The following is a 16,159-nucleotide window of genomic DNA, read 5'->3' as shown; positions in this document are numbered from 1 at the left end:
AGCAAAGGCCTCACATCGCTCCAAACATCCTCTAGCAAATTCTACAAAAACAGTGTTTTAAAACTGCGCTCTCAAAAGCAACATTGCACTCTGTGAGTTGAATGCGTAAAGCCCATTGAATTTTATGAGAATGCTTCCGTCTAGTTTTTACGTGAAGAGATTTCCTTTTCCAGTGTTGGCCTCTTAGCTCTCCGAACATCCACTTGCAGATTCTACTAAAAGAGTGGTTCAAAACTGCTATATCAAAAGGAAGCTTCAACTCTGTGACTTGAATGCGCACATCACTAAGAAGCTTCTGAGAATGCTTCTGTCTAGTTTTGATGGGAAGATATTTCCTTTCCCAGGATAGGCCTCCAAACCTTCCAAATATCGACTTGCAGATTCTACCACAAGAGTGTTTCAAAACTGTTCTATCAAAAGGAAGGTTCAACTCTGTGAGTGGAATGCAGAGAGCACAGGGAAGTCTCTGAGAATTCTTCTGTCTAGATTCCAAGTGAAGATATTTGCTTTTACAGTGTAGCACTCAAAGCACTCCAAATATCCACTCGCAGGTACTACAGACAGAGTGTTTCAAAACTGCTCTATCTAAAGGAAGGTTCAACTCGGTGAGTTGAATGCGCACATCAGAAAAACTTTCTGGGAATACTTCTGTCTAGGTTTTATGTGAAGAGATTTCCTTTTCCAGCATAGGCCTCAAAGCGCTCCAAATAGCCACTTGCAGATTCCACAGAAAGAGTGTTTCAAAACTGTTCTATCAAAAGGAAGGTTCAACTCTGTGAGTAGAATGCAGTCATCACAAAGAAGTTTCTGAGAATGGATGTATCTTGTTTTCATCTGAATGTATTTCCTTATCCACTAGATGCCGCCATCGCACCAAATAAGCACTTTCACTTTCCACCGAAAGGGTGTTGCAAAACGGCTCTATGTAAAGGAATGTTCAACTCTGTGAGTTCAATCCCCACATGACAAAGAAGTTTCTGAGAATGCTTCTGTCTAGTTTGTAGACGAAGATATTTCCTTTTCCAGCATAAGCCTCAAAGAGCTCCAAATAGCCACTTGCGGATTCTACAAAAACAGTGTTTCAAAACTGGTCTATCGAAAGGAAGGTTCCACTCTGCGAGTTGAAGGCACTCATCACAAGGAAGTTTCTGAGAACGCTTCCATCTAGTTTTTATGCAATGATAATTCCTTTGGCGGCAGAGGCCTCAAAGCGCTCCAAATATCCACTTGCAGATTCTACAAAAAGAGTGTTTCAAAACTGCTCTATCAAAGGGAATGTTCAACTCTGTGAGTTGAATGCACAAAGCACAGGGAACTTTCTGAGAATGCTTTTGTCTCGTTTCTACGTGAAGGTATTTCCTTTTCCAGCATAGGCCTCAAATCACTCCATCCATCCACTTGAAGATTCTACGAAAAGAGTGTTTCAAAACTTCTGTATCAAAAGAAAGGTTCAACTCTGTGAGTTCAATGCGCACGTCACAAAGAAGTTTCTGAGTTTGCGTCTGTCTAGTTTTTAGGTGAAGGTATTAACTTTTCCAGCATAGCCCTCAAAGCGCTCCAAATATCCACTTGCAGATTCTACAAAAAGAGTGTTTCGAAACTGCTCTTTCAAAAGGAAGCTTCAAGTCTGTGAGTTGAATGCACTCATCACAAAGATGTTTCGGAGAATTCATCTGTCTAGCTTTCATGTGAAGATATTTCCGTTTCGTGCATAGGCCTCAAATCGCGCCAAATATTCACTTGCAGATTCTACAAAAAGGGTGTTTCAAAACTTCTCTATCAATAGGTAGGTTCAACTCTGTGAGTTCAATGCACTCATCACAAAGAAGTTTCTGAGAATGCGTCTGTCTACTTTTGATGTGAAGATATGTCCTTTTCCAACATAGGCCTCCAAGCGCTCCAAATAAACACTTGCAGATTCTACAAAAGGAGTGTTTCTAAACTGTTCTATCAAAAGCAACGTTCGAGTCTGTGAGTTGAATGCACTCATCAGAAAGAAGTTTCAGAGAATGCTTCTGTCGAGTTTTTATGTGATGATATTTCGTTTTCCAGCCTTGGCCTCAAAGCGCTCCAAATATCCACTTGCAGATGGTGCTAAAAGAGTGTTTCAAAACTGCTCTATCAAAAGGAAGCTTCAACTCTGTGAGTTGAATGCACTCATCACAAAGGAGTTTCTGAGAATGCTTCCGTCTAGTTTTTAGGTGAAGATATTTCATTTCCAGCAGAGGCCTCAAATCGCTCCAAATATCCACTTGCAGATTCTTCAGAAAGAGTGTTTCAAAACTGCTCTTTCCAAAGGAAGGTTCAAGTGTGTGATTTGAATGCACTCATCACAAAGGAGTTTCTGAGAATGCTTCTGTCTAGGTTTTATGTGAAGATATTTCCTTTTCCAGCAAAGGCCTCACATCGCTCCAAACATCCTCTAGCAAATTCTACAAAAACAGTGTTTTAAAACTGCGCTCTCAAAAGCAACATTGCACTCTGTGAGTTGAATGCGTAAAGCCCATTGAAGTTTCTGAGAATGCTTCCGTCTAGTTCTTACGTGAAGAGATTTCCTTTTCCAGTGTTGGCCTCTTAGCTCTCCGAACATCCACTTGCAGATTCCACTAAAAGAGTGGTTCAAAACTGCTATATCAAAAGGAAGCTTCAACTCTGTGACTTGAATGCGCACATCACTAAGAAGTTTCTGAGAATGCTTCTGTCTAGTTTTGATGGGAAGATATTTCCTTTCCCAGGATAGGCCTCCAAACCTTCCAAATATCGACTTGCAGATTCTACCACAAGAGTGTTTCAAAACTGTTCTATCAAAAGGAAGGTTCAACTCTGTGAGTGGAATGCAGAGAGCACAGGGAAGTCTCTGAGAATTCTTCTGTCTAGATTCCAAGTGAAGATATTTGCTTTTACAGTGTAGCACTCAAAGCACTCCAAATATCCACTCGCAGGTACTACAGACAGAGTGTTTCAAAACTGCTCTATCTAAAGGAAGGTTCAACTCGGTGAGTTGAATGCGCACATCAGAAAAACTTTCTGGGAATACTTCTGTCTAGGTTTTATGTGAAGAGATTTCCTTTTCCAGCATAGGCCTCAAAGCGCTCCAAATAGCCACTTGCAGATTCCACAGAAAGAGTGCTTCAAAACTGTTCTATCAAAAGGAAGGTTCAACTCTGTGAGTAGAATGCAGTCATCACAAAGAAGTTTCTGAGAATGGATGTATCTTGTTTTCATCTGAATGTATTTCCTTATCCACTAGATGCTGCCATCGCACCAAATAAGCACTTTCACTTTCCACCGAAAGGGTGTTGCAAAACTGCTCTATGTAAAGGAATGTTCAACTCTGTGAGTTCAATCCCCACATGACAAAGAAGTTTCTGAGAATGCTTCTGTCTAGTTTGTAGACGAAGATATTTCCTTTTCCAGCATAAGCCTCAAAGAGCTCCAAATAGCCACTTGCGGATTCTACAAAAACAGTGTTTCAAAACTGGTCTATCGAAAGGAAGGTTCCACTCTGCGAGTTGAAGGCACTCATCACAAGGAAGTTTCTGAGAACGCTTCCATCTAGTTTTTATGCAATGATAATTCCTTTGGCGGCAGAGGCCTCAAAGCGCTCCAAATATCCACTTGCAGATTCTACAAAAAGAGTGTTTCAAAACTGCTCTATCAAAGGGAATGTTCAACTCTGTGAGTTGAATGCACAAAGCACAGGGAACTTTCTGAGAATGCTTTTGTCTCGTTTCTACGTGAAGGTATTTCCTTTTCCAGCATAGGCCTCAAATCACTCCATCCATCCACTTGAAGATTCTACGAAAAGAGTGTTTCAAAACTTCTGTATCAAAAGAAAGGTTCAACTCTGTGAGTTCAATGCGCACGTCACAAAGAAGTTTCTGAGTTTGCGTCTGTCTAGTTTTTAGGTGAAGGTATTAACTTTTCCAGCATAGCCCTCAAAGCGCTCCAAATATCCACTTGCAGATTCTACAAAAAGAGTGTTTCGAAACTGCTCTTTCAAAAGGAAGCTTCAAGTCTGTGAGTTGAATGCACTCATCACAAAGACGTTTCGGAGAATTCATCTGTCTAGCTTTCATGTGAAGATATTTCCGTTTCCTGCATAGGCCTCAAATCGCGCCAAATATTCACTTGCAGATTCTACAAAAAGGGTGTTTCAAAACTTCTCTATCAATAGGTAGGTTCAACTCTGTGAGTTCAATGCACTCATCACAAAGAAGTTTCTGAGAATGCGTCTGTCTACTCTTGATGTGAAGATATGTCCTTTTCCAACATAGGCCTCCAAGCGCTCCAAATAAACACTTGCAGATTCTACAAAAGGAGTGTTTCTAAACTGTTCTATCAAAAGCAACGTTCGAGTCTGTGAGTTGAATGCACTCATCACAAAGAAGTTTCAGAGAATGCTTCTGTCGAGTTTTTATGTGATGATATTTCGTTTTCCAGCCTTGGCCTCAAAGCGCTCCAAATATCCACCTGCAGATGCTGCTAAAAGAGTGTTTCAAAACTGCTCTATCAAAAGGAAGCTTCAACTCTGTGAGTTGAATGCACTCATCACAAAGGAGTTTCTGAGAATGCTTCCGTCTAGTTTTTAGGTGAAGATATTTCATTTCCAGCATAGGCCTCAAATCGCTCCAAATATCCACTTGCAGATTCTTCACAAAGAGTGTTTCAAAACTGCTCTTTCCAAAGGAAGGTTCAAGTGTGTGAATTGAATGCACTCATCACAAAGGAGTTTCTGAGAATGCTTCTGTCTAGGTTTTATGTGAAGATATTTCCTTTTCCAGCAAAGGCCTCACATCGCTCCAAACATCCTCTAGCAAATTCTACAAAAACAGTGTTTTAAAACTGCGCTCTCAAAAGCAACATTGCACTCTGTGAGTTGAATGCGTAAAGCCCATTGAAGTTTCTGAGAATGCTTCCGTCTAGTTTTTACGTGAAGAGATTTCCTTTTCCAGTGTTGGCCTCTTAGCTCTCCGAACATCCACTTGCAGATTCCACTAAAAGAGTGGTTCAAAACTGCTATATCAAAAGGAAGCTTCAACTCTGTGACTTGAATGCGCACATCACTAAGAAGTTTCTGAGAATGCTTCTGTCTAGTTTTGATGGGAAGATATTTCCTTTCCCAGGATAGGCCTCCAAACCTTCCAAATATCGACTTGCAGATTCTACCACAAGAGTGTTTCAAAACTCTTCTATCAAAAGGAAGGTTCAACTCTGTGAGTGGAATGCAGAGAGCACAGGGAAGTCTCTGAGAATTCTTCTGTCTAGATTCCAAGTGAAGATATTTGCTTTTACAGTGTAGCACTCAAAGCACTCCAAATATCCACTCGCAGGTACTACAGACAGAGGGTTTCAAAACTGCTCTATCTAAAGGAAGGTTCAACTCGGTGAGTTGAATGCGCACATCAGAAAAACTTTCTGGGAATACTTCTGTCTAGGTTTTATGTGAAGAGATTTCCTTTTCCAGCATAGGCCTCAAAGCGCTCCAAATAGCCACTTGCAGATTCCACAAAAAGAGTGTTTCAAAACTGTTCTATCAAAAGGAAGGTTCAACTCTGTGCGTAGAATGCAGTCATCACAAAGAAGTTTCTGAGAATGGATGTATCTTGTTTTCATCTGAATGTATTTCCTTATCCACTAGATGCCGCCATCGCACCAAATAAGCACTTTCACTTTCCACCGAAAGGGTGTTGCAAAACTGCTCTATGTAAAGGAATGTTCAACTCTGTGAGTTCAATCCCCACATGACAAAGAAGTTTCTGAGAATGCTTCTGTCTAGTTTGTAGACGAAGATATTTCCTTTTCCAGCATAAGCCTCAAAGAGCTCCAAATAGCCACTTGCGGATTCTACAAAAACAGTGTTTCAAAACTGGTCTATCGAAAGGAAGGTTCCACACTGCGAGTTGAATGCACTCATCACAAGGAAGTTTCTGAGAACGCTTCCATCTAGTTTTTATGCAATGATAATTCCTTTGGCGGCAGAGGCCTCAAAGCGCTCCAAATATCCACTTGCAGATTCTACAAAAAGAGTGTTTCAAAACTGCTCTATCAAAGGGAATGTTCACCTCTGTGAGTTGAATGCACAAAGCACAGGGAACTTTCTGAGAATGGTTATGTCTCGTTTCTAAGTGAAGGTATTTCCTTTTCCAGCATAGGCCTCAAATCACTCCATCCATCCACTTGAAGATTCTACGAAAAGAGTGTTTCAAAACTTCTGTATCAAAAGAAAGGTTCAACTCTGTGAGTTCAATGCACACGTCACAAAGAAGTTTCTGAGTTTGTGTCTGTCTAGTTTTTAGGTGAAGGTATTAACTTTTCCAGCATAGCCCTCAAAGCGGTCCAAATATCCACTTGCAGATTCTACAAAAAGAGTGTTTCGAAACTGCTCTTTCAAAAGGAAGCTTCAAGTCTGTGAGTTGAATGCATTCATCACAAAGATGTTTCGGAGAATTCATCTGTCTAGCTTTCATGTGAAGATATTTCCGTTTCGTGCATAGGCCTCAAATCGCGCCAAATATTCACTTGCAGATTCTACAAAAAGGGTGTTTCAAAACTTCTCTATCAATAGGTAGGTTCAACTCTGTGAGTTCAATGCACTCATCACAAAGAAGTTTCTGAGAATGCGTCTGTCTACTTTTGATGTGAAGATATGTCCTTTTCCAACATAGGCCTCCAAGCGCTCCAAATAAACACTTGCAGATTCTACAAAAGGAGTGTTTCTAAACTGTTCTATCAAAAGCAACGTTCGAGTCTGTGAGTTGAATGCACTCATCACAAAGAAGTTTCAGAGAATGCTTCTGTCGAGTTTTTATGTGATGATATTTCGTTTTCCAGCCTTGGCCTCAAAGCGCTCCAAATATCCACTTGCAGATGGTGCTAAAAGAGTGTTTCAAAACTGCTCTATCAAAAGGAAGCTTCAACTCTGTGAGTTGAATGCACTCATCACAAAGGAGTTTCTGAGAATGCTTCCGTCTAGTTTTTAGGTGAAGATATTTCATTTCCAGCAGAGGCCTCAAATCGCTCCAAATATCCACTTGCAGATTCTTCAGAAAGAGTGTTTCAAAACTGCTCTTTCCAAAGGAAGGTTCAAGTGTGTGATTTGAATGCACTCATCACAAAGGAGTTTCTGAGAATGCTTCTGTCTAGGTTTTATGTGAAGATATTTCCTTTTCCAGCAAAGGCCTCACATCGCTCCAAACATCCTCTAGCAAATTCTACAAAAACAGTGTTTTAAAACTGCGCTCTCAAAAGCAACATTGCACTCTGTGAGTTGAATGCGTAAAGCCCATTGAAGTTTCTGAGAATGCTTCCGTCTAGTTCTTACGTGAAGAGATTTCCTTTTCCAGTGTTGGCCTCTTAGCTCTCCGAACATCCACTTGCAGATTCCACTAAAAGAGTGGTTCAAAACTGCTATATCAAAAGGAAGCTTCAACTCTGTGACTTGAATGCGCACATCACTAAGAAGTTTCTGAGAATGCTTCTGTCTAGTTTTGATGGGAAGATATTTCCTTTCCCAGGATAGGCCTCCAAACCTTCCAAATATCGACTTGCAGATTCTACCACAAGAGTGTTTCAAAACTGTTCTATCAAAAGGAAGGTTCAACCCTGTGAGTGGAATGCAGAGAGCACAGGGAAGTCTCTGAGAATTCTTCTGTCTAGATTCCAAGTGAAGATATTTGCTTTTACAGTGTAGCACTCAAAGCACTCCAAATATCCACTCGCAGGTACTACAGACAGAGTGTTTCAAAACTGCTCTATCTAAAGGAAGGTTCAACTCGGTGAGTTGAATGCGCACATCAGAAAAACTTTCTGGGAATACTTCTGTCTAGGTTTTATGTGAAGAGATTTCCTTTTCCAGCATAGGCCTCAAAGCGCTCCAAATAGCCACTTACAGATTCCACAGAAAGAGTGTTTCAAAACTGTTCTATCAAACGGAAGGTTCAACTCTGTGAGTAGAATGCAGTCATCACAAAGAAGTTTCTGAGAATGGATGTATCTTGTTTTCATCTGAATGTATTTCCTTATCCACTAGATGCCGCCATCGCACCAAATAAGCACTTTCACTTTCCACCGAAAGGGTGTTGCAAAACGGCTCTATGTAAAGGAATGTTCAACTCTGTGAGTTCAATCCCCACATGACAAAGAAGATTCTGAGAATGCTTCTGTCTAGTTTGTAGACGAAGATATTTCCTTTTCCAGCATAAGCCTCAAAGAGCTCCAAATAGCCACTTGCGGATTCTACAAAAACAGTGTTTCAAAACTGGTCTATCGAAAGGAAGGTTCCACTCTGCGAGTTGAAGGCACTCATCACAAGGAAGTTTCTGAGAACGCTTCCATCTAGTTTTTATGCAATGATAATTCCTTTGGCGGCAGAGGCCTCAAAGCGCTCCAAATATCCACTTGCAGATACTACAAAAAGAGTGTTTCAAAACTGCTCTATCAAAGGGAATGTTCAACTCTGTGAGTTGAATGCACAAAGCACAGGGAACTTTCTGAGAATGCTTTTGTCTCGTTTCTACGTGAAGGTATTTCCTTTTCCAGCATAGGCCTCAAATCACTCCATCCATCCACTTGAAGATTCTACGAAAAGAGTGTTTCAAAACTTCTGTATCAAAAGAAAGGTTCAACTCTGTGAGTTCAATGCGCACGTCACAAAGAAGTTTCTGAGTTTGCGTCTGTCTAGTTTTTAGGTGAAGGTATTAACTTTTCCAGCATAGCCCTCAAAGCGCTCCAAATATCCACTTGCAGATTCTACAAAAAGAGTGTTTCGAAACTGCTCTTTCAAAAGGAAGCTTCAAGTCTGTGAGTTGAATGCACTCATCACAAAGACGTTTCGGAGAATTCATCTGTCTAGCTTTCATGTGAAGATATTTCCGTTTCCTGCATAGGCCTCAAATCGCGCCAAATATTCACTTGCAGATTCTACAAAAAGGGTGTTTCAAAACTTCTCTATCAATAGGTAGGTTCAACTCTGTGAGTTCAATGCACTCATCACAAAGAAGTTTCTGAGAATGCGTCTGTCTACTCTTGATGTGAAGATATGTCCTTTTCCAACATAGGCCTCCAAGCGCTCCAAATAAACACTTGCAGATTCTACAAAAGGAGTGTTTCTAAACTGTTCTATCAAAAGCAACGTTCGAGTCTGTGAGTTGAATGCACTCATCACAAAGAAGTTTCAGAGAATGCTTCTGTCGAGTTTTTATGTGATGATATTTCGTTTTCCAGCCTTGGCCTCAAAGCGCTCCAAATATCCACCTGCAGATGCTGCTAAAAGAGTGTTTCAAAACTGCTCTATCAAAAGGAAGCTTCAACTCTGTGAGTTGAATGCACTCATCACAAAGGAGTTTCTGAGAATGCTTCCGTCTAGTTTTTAGGTGAAGATATTTCATTTCCAGCATAGGCCTCAAATCGCTCCAAATATCCACTTGCAGATTCTTCACAAAGAGTGTTTCAAAACTGCTCTTTCCAAAGGAAGGTTCAAGTGTGTGAATTGAATGCACTCATCACAAAGGAGTTTCTGAGAATGCTTCTGTCTAGGTTTTATGTGAAGATATTTCCTTTTCCAGCAAAGGCCTCACATCGCTCCAAACATCCTCTAGCAAATTCTACAAAAACAGTGTTTTAAAACTGCGCTCTCAAAAGCAACATTGCACTCTGTGAGTTGAATGCGTAAAGCCCATTGAAGTTTCTGAGAATGCTTCCGTCTAGTTTTTACGTGAAGAGATTTCCTTTTCCAGTGTTGGCCTCTTAGCTCTCCGAACATCCACTTGCAGATTCCACTAAAAGAGTGGTTCAAAACTGCTATATCAAAAGGAAGCTTCAACTCTGTGACTTGAATGCGCACATCACTAAGAAGTTTCTGAGAATGCTTCTGTCTAGTTTTGATGGGAAGATATTTCCTTTCCCAGGATAGGCCTCCAAACCTTCCAAATATCGACTTGCAGATTCTACCACAAGAGTGTTTCAAAACTCTTCTATCAAAAGGAAGGTTCAACTCTGTGAGTGGAATGCAGAGAGCACAGGGAAGTCTCTGAGAATTCTTCTGTCTAGATTCCAAGTGAAGATATTTGCTTTTACAGTGTAGCACTCAAAGCACTCCAAATATCCACTCGCAGGTACTACAGACAGAGGGTTTCAAAACTGCTCTATCTAAAGGAAGGTTCAACTCGGTGAGTTGAATGCACACATCAGAAAAACTTTCTGGGAATACTTCTGTCTAGGTTTTATGTGAAGAGATTTCCTTTTCCAGCATAGGCCTCAAAGCGCTCCAAATAGCCACTTGCAGATTCCACAAAAAGAGTGTTTCAAAACTGTTCTATCAAAAGGAAGGTTCAACTCTGTGCGTAGAATGCAGTCATCACAAAGAAGTTTCTGAGAATGGATGTATCTTGTTTTCATCTGAATGTATTTCCTTATCCACTAGATGCCGCCATCGCACCAAATAAGCACTTTCACTTTCCACCGAAAGGGTGTTGCAAAACTGCTCTATGTAAAGGAATGTTCAACTCTGTGAGTTCAATCCCCACATGACAAAGAAGTTTCTGAGAATGCTTCTGTCTAGTTTGTAGACGAAGATATTTCCTTTTCCAGCATAAGCCTCAAAGAGCTCCAAATAGCCACTTGCGGATTCTACAAAAACAGTGTTTCAAAACTGGTCTATCGAAAGGAAGGTTCCACACTGCGAGTTGAATGCACTCATCACAAGGAAGTTTCTGAGAACGCTTCCATCTAGTTTTTATGCAATGATAATTCCTTTGGCGGCAGAGGCCTCCAAGCGCTCCAAATATCCACTTGCAGATTCTACAAAAAGAGTGTTTCAAAACTGCTCTATCAAAGGGAATGTTCACCTCTGTGAGTTGAATGCACAAAGCACAGGGAACTTTCTGAGAATGCTTTTGTCTCGTTTCTAAGTGAAGGTATTTCCTTTTCCAGCATAGGCCTCAAATCACTCCATCCATCCACTTGAAGATTCTACGAAAAGAGTGTTTCAAAACTTCTGTATCAAAAGAAAGGTTCAACTCTGTGAGTTCAATGCACACGTCACAAAGAAGTTTCTGAGTTTGCGTCTGTCTAGTTTTTAGGTGAAGGTATTAACTTTTCCAGCATAGCCCTCAAAGCGGTCAAAATATCCACTTGCAGATTCTACAAAAAGAGTGTTTCGAAACTGCTCTTTCAAAAGGAAGCTTCAAGTCTGTGAGTTGAATGCACTCATCACAAAGATGTTTCGGAGAATTCATCTGTCTAGCTTTCATGTGAAGATATTTCCGTTTCGTGCATAGGCCTCAAATCGCGCCAAATATTCACTTGCAGATTCTACAAAAAGGGTGTTTCAAAACTTCTCTATCAATAGGTAGGTTCAACTCTGTGAGTTCAATGCACTCATCACAAAGAAGTTTCTGAGAATGCGTCTGTCTACTTTTGATGTGAAGTTATGTCCTTTTCCAACATAGGCCTCCAAGCGCTCCAAATAAACACTTGCAGATTCTACAAAAGGAGTGTTTCTAAACTGTTCTATCAAAAGCAACGTTCGAGTCTGTGAGTTGAATGCACTCATCACAAAGAAGTTTCAGAGAATGCTTCTGTCGAGTTTTTATGTGATGATATTTCGTTTTCCAGCCTTGGCCTCAAAGCGCTCCAAATATCCACTTGCAGATGGTGCTAAAAGAGTGTTTCAAAACTGCTCTATCAAAAGGAAGCTTCAACTCTGTGAGTTGAATGCACTCATCACAAAGGAGTTTCTGAGAATGCTTCCGTCTAGTTTTTAGGTGAAGATATTTCATTTCCAGCAGAGGCCTCAAATCGCTCCAAATATCCACTTGCAGATTCTTCAGAAAGAGTGTTTCAAAACTGCTCTTTCCAAAGGAAGGTTCAAGTGTGTGATTTGAATGCACTCATCACAAAGGAGTTTCTGAGAATGCTTCTGTCTAGGTTTTATGTGAAGATATTTCCTTTTCCAGCAAAGGCCTCACATCGCTCCAAACATCCTCTAGCAAATTCTACAAAAACAGTGTTTTAAAACTGCGCTCTCAAAAGCAACATTGCACTCTGTGAGTTGAATGCGTAAAGCCCATTGAAGTTTCTGAGAATGCTTCCGTCTAGTTTTTACGTGAAGAGATTTCCTTTTCCAGTGTTGGCCTCTTAGCTCTCCGAACATCCACTTGCAGATTCCACTAAAAGAGTGGTTCAAAACTGCTATATCAAAAGGAAGCTTCAACTCTGTGACTTGAATGCGCACATCACTAAGAAGTTTCTGAGAATGCTTCTGTCTAGTTTTGATGGGAAGATATTTCCTTTCCCAGGATAGGCCTCCAAACCTTCCAAATATCGACTTGCAGATTCTACCACAAGAGTGTTTCAAAACTGTTCTATCAAAAGGAAGGTTCAACTCTGTGAGTGGAATGCAGAGAGCACAGGGAAGTCTCTGAGAATTCTTCTGTCTAGATTCCAAGTGAAGATATTTGCTTTTACAGTGTAGCACTCAAAGCACTCCAAATATCCACTCGCAGGTACTACAGACAGAGTGTTTCAAAACTGCTCTATCTAAAGGAAGGTTCAACTCGGTGAGTTGAATGCGCACATCAGAAAAACTTTCTGGGAATACTTCTGTCTAGGTTTTATGTGAAGAGATTTCCTTTTCCAGCATAGGCCTCAAAGCGCTCCAAATAGCCACTTGCAGATTCCACAAAAAGAGTGTTTCAAAACTGCTCTATCAAAAGGAAGGTTCAACTCTGTGAGTAGAATGCAGTCATCACAAAGAAGTTTCTGAGAATGGATGTATCTTGTTTTCATCTGAATGTATTTCCTTATCCACTAGATGCCGCCATCGCACCAAATAAGCACTTTCACTTTCCACCGAAAGGGTGTTGCAAAACTGCTCTATGTAAAGGAATGTTCAACTCTGTGAGTTCAATCCCCACATGACAAAGAAGTTTCTGAGAATGCTTCTGTCTAGTTTGTAGACGAAGATATTTCCTTTTCCAGCATAAGCCTCAAAGAGCTCCAAATAGCCACTTGCGGATTCTACAAAAACAGTGTTTCAAAACTGGTCTATCGAAAGGAAGGTTCCACTCTGCGAGTTGAAGGCACTCATCACAAGGAAGTTTCTGAGAACGCTTCCATCTAGTTTTTATGCAATGATAATTCCTTTGGCGGCAGAGGCCTCAAAGCGCTCCAAATATCCACTTGCAGATTCTACAAGAAGAGTGTTTCAAAACTGCTCTATCAAAGGGAATGTTCAACTCTGTGAGTTGAATGCACAAAGCACAGGGAACTTTCTGAGAATGCTTTTGTCTCGTTTCTACGTGAAGGTATTTCCTTTTCCAGCATAGGCCTCAAATCACTCCATCCATCCACTTGAAGATTCTACGAAAAGAGTGTTTCAAAACTTCTGTATCAAAAGAAAGGTTCAACTCTGTGAGTTCAATGCACACGTCACAAAGAAGTTTCTGAGTTTGCGTCTGTCTAGTTTTTAGGTGAAGGTATTAACTTTTCCAGCATAGCCCTCAAAGCGCTCCAAATATCCACTTGCAGATTCTACAAAAAGAGTGTTTCGAAACTGCTCTTTCAAAAGGAAGCTTCAAGTCTGTGAGTTGAATGCACTCATCACAAAGACGTTTCGGAGAATTCATCTGTCTAGCTTTCATGTGAAGATATTTCCGTTTCCTGCATAGGCCTCAAATCGCGCCAAATATTCACTTGCAGATTCTACAAAAAGGGTGTTTCAAAACTTCTCTATTAATAGGTTGGTTCAACTCTGTGAGTTCAATGCACTCATCACAAAGAAGTTTCTGAGAATGCGTCTGTCTACTCTTGATGTGAAGATATGTCCTTTTCCAACATAGGCCTCCAAGCGCTCCAAATAAACACTTGCAGATTCTACAAAAGGAGTGTTTCTAAACTGTTCTATCAAAAGCAACGTTCGAGTCTGTGAGTTGAATGCACTCATCACAAAGAAGTTTCAGAGAATGCTTCTGTCGAGTTTTTATGTGATGATATTTCGTTTTCCAGCCTTGGCCTCAAAGCGCTCCAAATATCCACCTGCAGATGCTGCTAAAAGAGTGTTTCAAAACTGCTCTATCAAAAGGAAGCTTCAACTCTGTGAGTTGAATGCACTCATCACAAAGGAGTTTCTGAGAATGCTTCCGTCTAGTTTTTAGGTGAAGATATTTCATTTCCAGCATAGGCCTCAAATCGCTCCAAATATCCACTTGCAGATTCTTCAGAAAGAGTGTTTCAAAACTGCTCTTTCCAAAGGAAGGTTCAAGTGTGTGATTTGAATGCACTCATCACAAAGGAGTTTCTGAGAATGCTTCTGTCTAGGTTTTATGTGAAGATATTTCCTTTTCCAGCAAAGGCCTCACATCGCTCCAAACATCCTCTAGCAAATTCTACAAAAACAGTGTTTTAAAACTGCGCTCTCAAAAGCAACATTGCACTCTGTGAGTTGAATGCGTAAAGCCCATTGAATTTTATGAGAATGCTTCCGTCTAGTTTTTACGTGAAGAGATTTCCTTTTCCAGTGTTGGCCTCTTAGCTCTCCGAACATCCACTTGCAGATTCTACTAAAAGAGTGGTTCAAAACTGCTATATCAAAAGGAAGCTTCAACTCTGTGACTTGAATGCGCACATCACTAAGAAGCTTCTGAGAATGCTTCTGTCTAGTTTTGATGGGAAGTTATTTCCTTTCCCAGGATAGGCCTCCAAACCTTCCAAATATCGACTTGCAGATTCTACCACAAGAGTGTTTCAAAACTGTTCTATCAAAAGGAAGGTTCAACTCTGTGAGTGGAATGCAGAGAGCACAGGGAAGTCTCTGAGAATTCTTCTGTCTAGATTCCAAGTGAAGATATTTGCTTTTACAGTGTAGCACTCAAAGCACTCCAAATATCCACTCGCAGGTACTACAGACAGAGTGTTTCAAAACTGCTCTATCTAAAGGAAGGTTCAACTCGGTGAGTTGAATGCGCACATCAGAAAAACTTTCTGGGAATACTTCTGTCTAGGTTTTATGTGAAGAGATTTCCTTTTCCAGCATAGGCCTCAAAGCGCTCCAAATAGCCACTTGCAGATTCCACAAAAAGAGTGTTTCAAAACTGTTCTATCAAAAGGAAGGTTCAACTCTGTGAGTAGAATGCAGTCATCACAAAGAAGTTTCTGAGAATGGATGTATCTTGTTTTCATCTGAATGTATATCCTTATCCACTAGATGCCACCATCGCACCAAATAAGCACTTTCACTTTCCACCGAAAGGGTGTTGCAAAACGGCTCTATGTAAAGGAATGTTCAACTGTGTGAGTTCAATCCCCACATGACAAAGAAGTTTCTGAGAATGCTTCTGTCTAGTTTGTAGACGAAGATATTTCCTTTTCCAGCATAAGCCTCAAAGAGCTCCAAATAGCCACTTGCGGATTCTACAAAAACAGTGTTTCAAAACTGGTCTATCGAAAGGAAGGTTCCACTCTGTGAGTTGAAGGCACTCATCACAAGGAAGTTTCTGAGAACGCTTCCATCTAGTTTTTATGCAATGATAATTCCTTTGGCGGCAGAGGCCTCAAAGCGCTCCAAATATCCACTTGCAGATTCTACAAGAAGAGTGTTTCAAAACTGCTCTATCAAAGGGAATGTTCAACTCTGTGAGTTGAATGCACAAAGCACAGGGAACTTTCTGAGAATGCTTTTGTCTCGTTTCTACGTGAAGGTATTTCCTTTTCCAGCATAGGCCTCAAATCACTCCATCCATCCACTTGAAGATTCTACGAAAAGAGTGTTTCAAAACTTCTGTATCAAAAGAAAGGTTCAACTCTGTGTGTTCAATGCACACGTCACAAAGAAGTTTCTGAGTTTGCGTCTGTCTAGTTTTTAGGTGAAGGTATTAACTTTTCCAGCATAGCCCTCAAAGCGCTCCAAATATCCACTTGCAGATTCTACAAAAAGAGTGTTTCGAAACTGCTCTTTCAAAAGGAAGCTTCAAGTCTGTGAGTTGAATGCACTCATCACAAAGACGTTTCGGAGAATTCATCTGTCTAGCTTTCATGTGAAGATATTTCCGTTTCCTGCATAGGCCTCAAATCGCGCCAAATATTCACTTGCAGATTCTACAAAAAGGGTGTTTCAAAACTTCTCTATCAATAGGTAGGTTCAACTCTGTGAGTTCAATGC

This window comes from Pongo pygmaeus, chromosome 4, assembly GCF_028885625.2.
Source record: "Pongo pygmaeus isolate AG05252 chromosome 4, NHGRI_mPonPyg2-v2.0_pri, whole genome shotgun sequence".
Taxonomy (NCBI): domain Eukaryota; kingdom Metazoa; phylum Chordata; class Mammalia; order Primates; family Hominidae; genus Pongo; species Pongo pygmaeus.
This window is presented reverse-complemented; position numbering follows the sequence as displayed.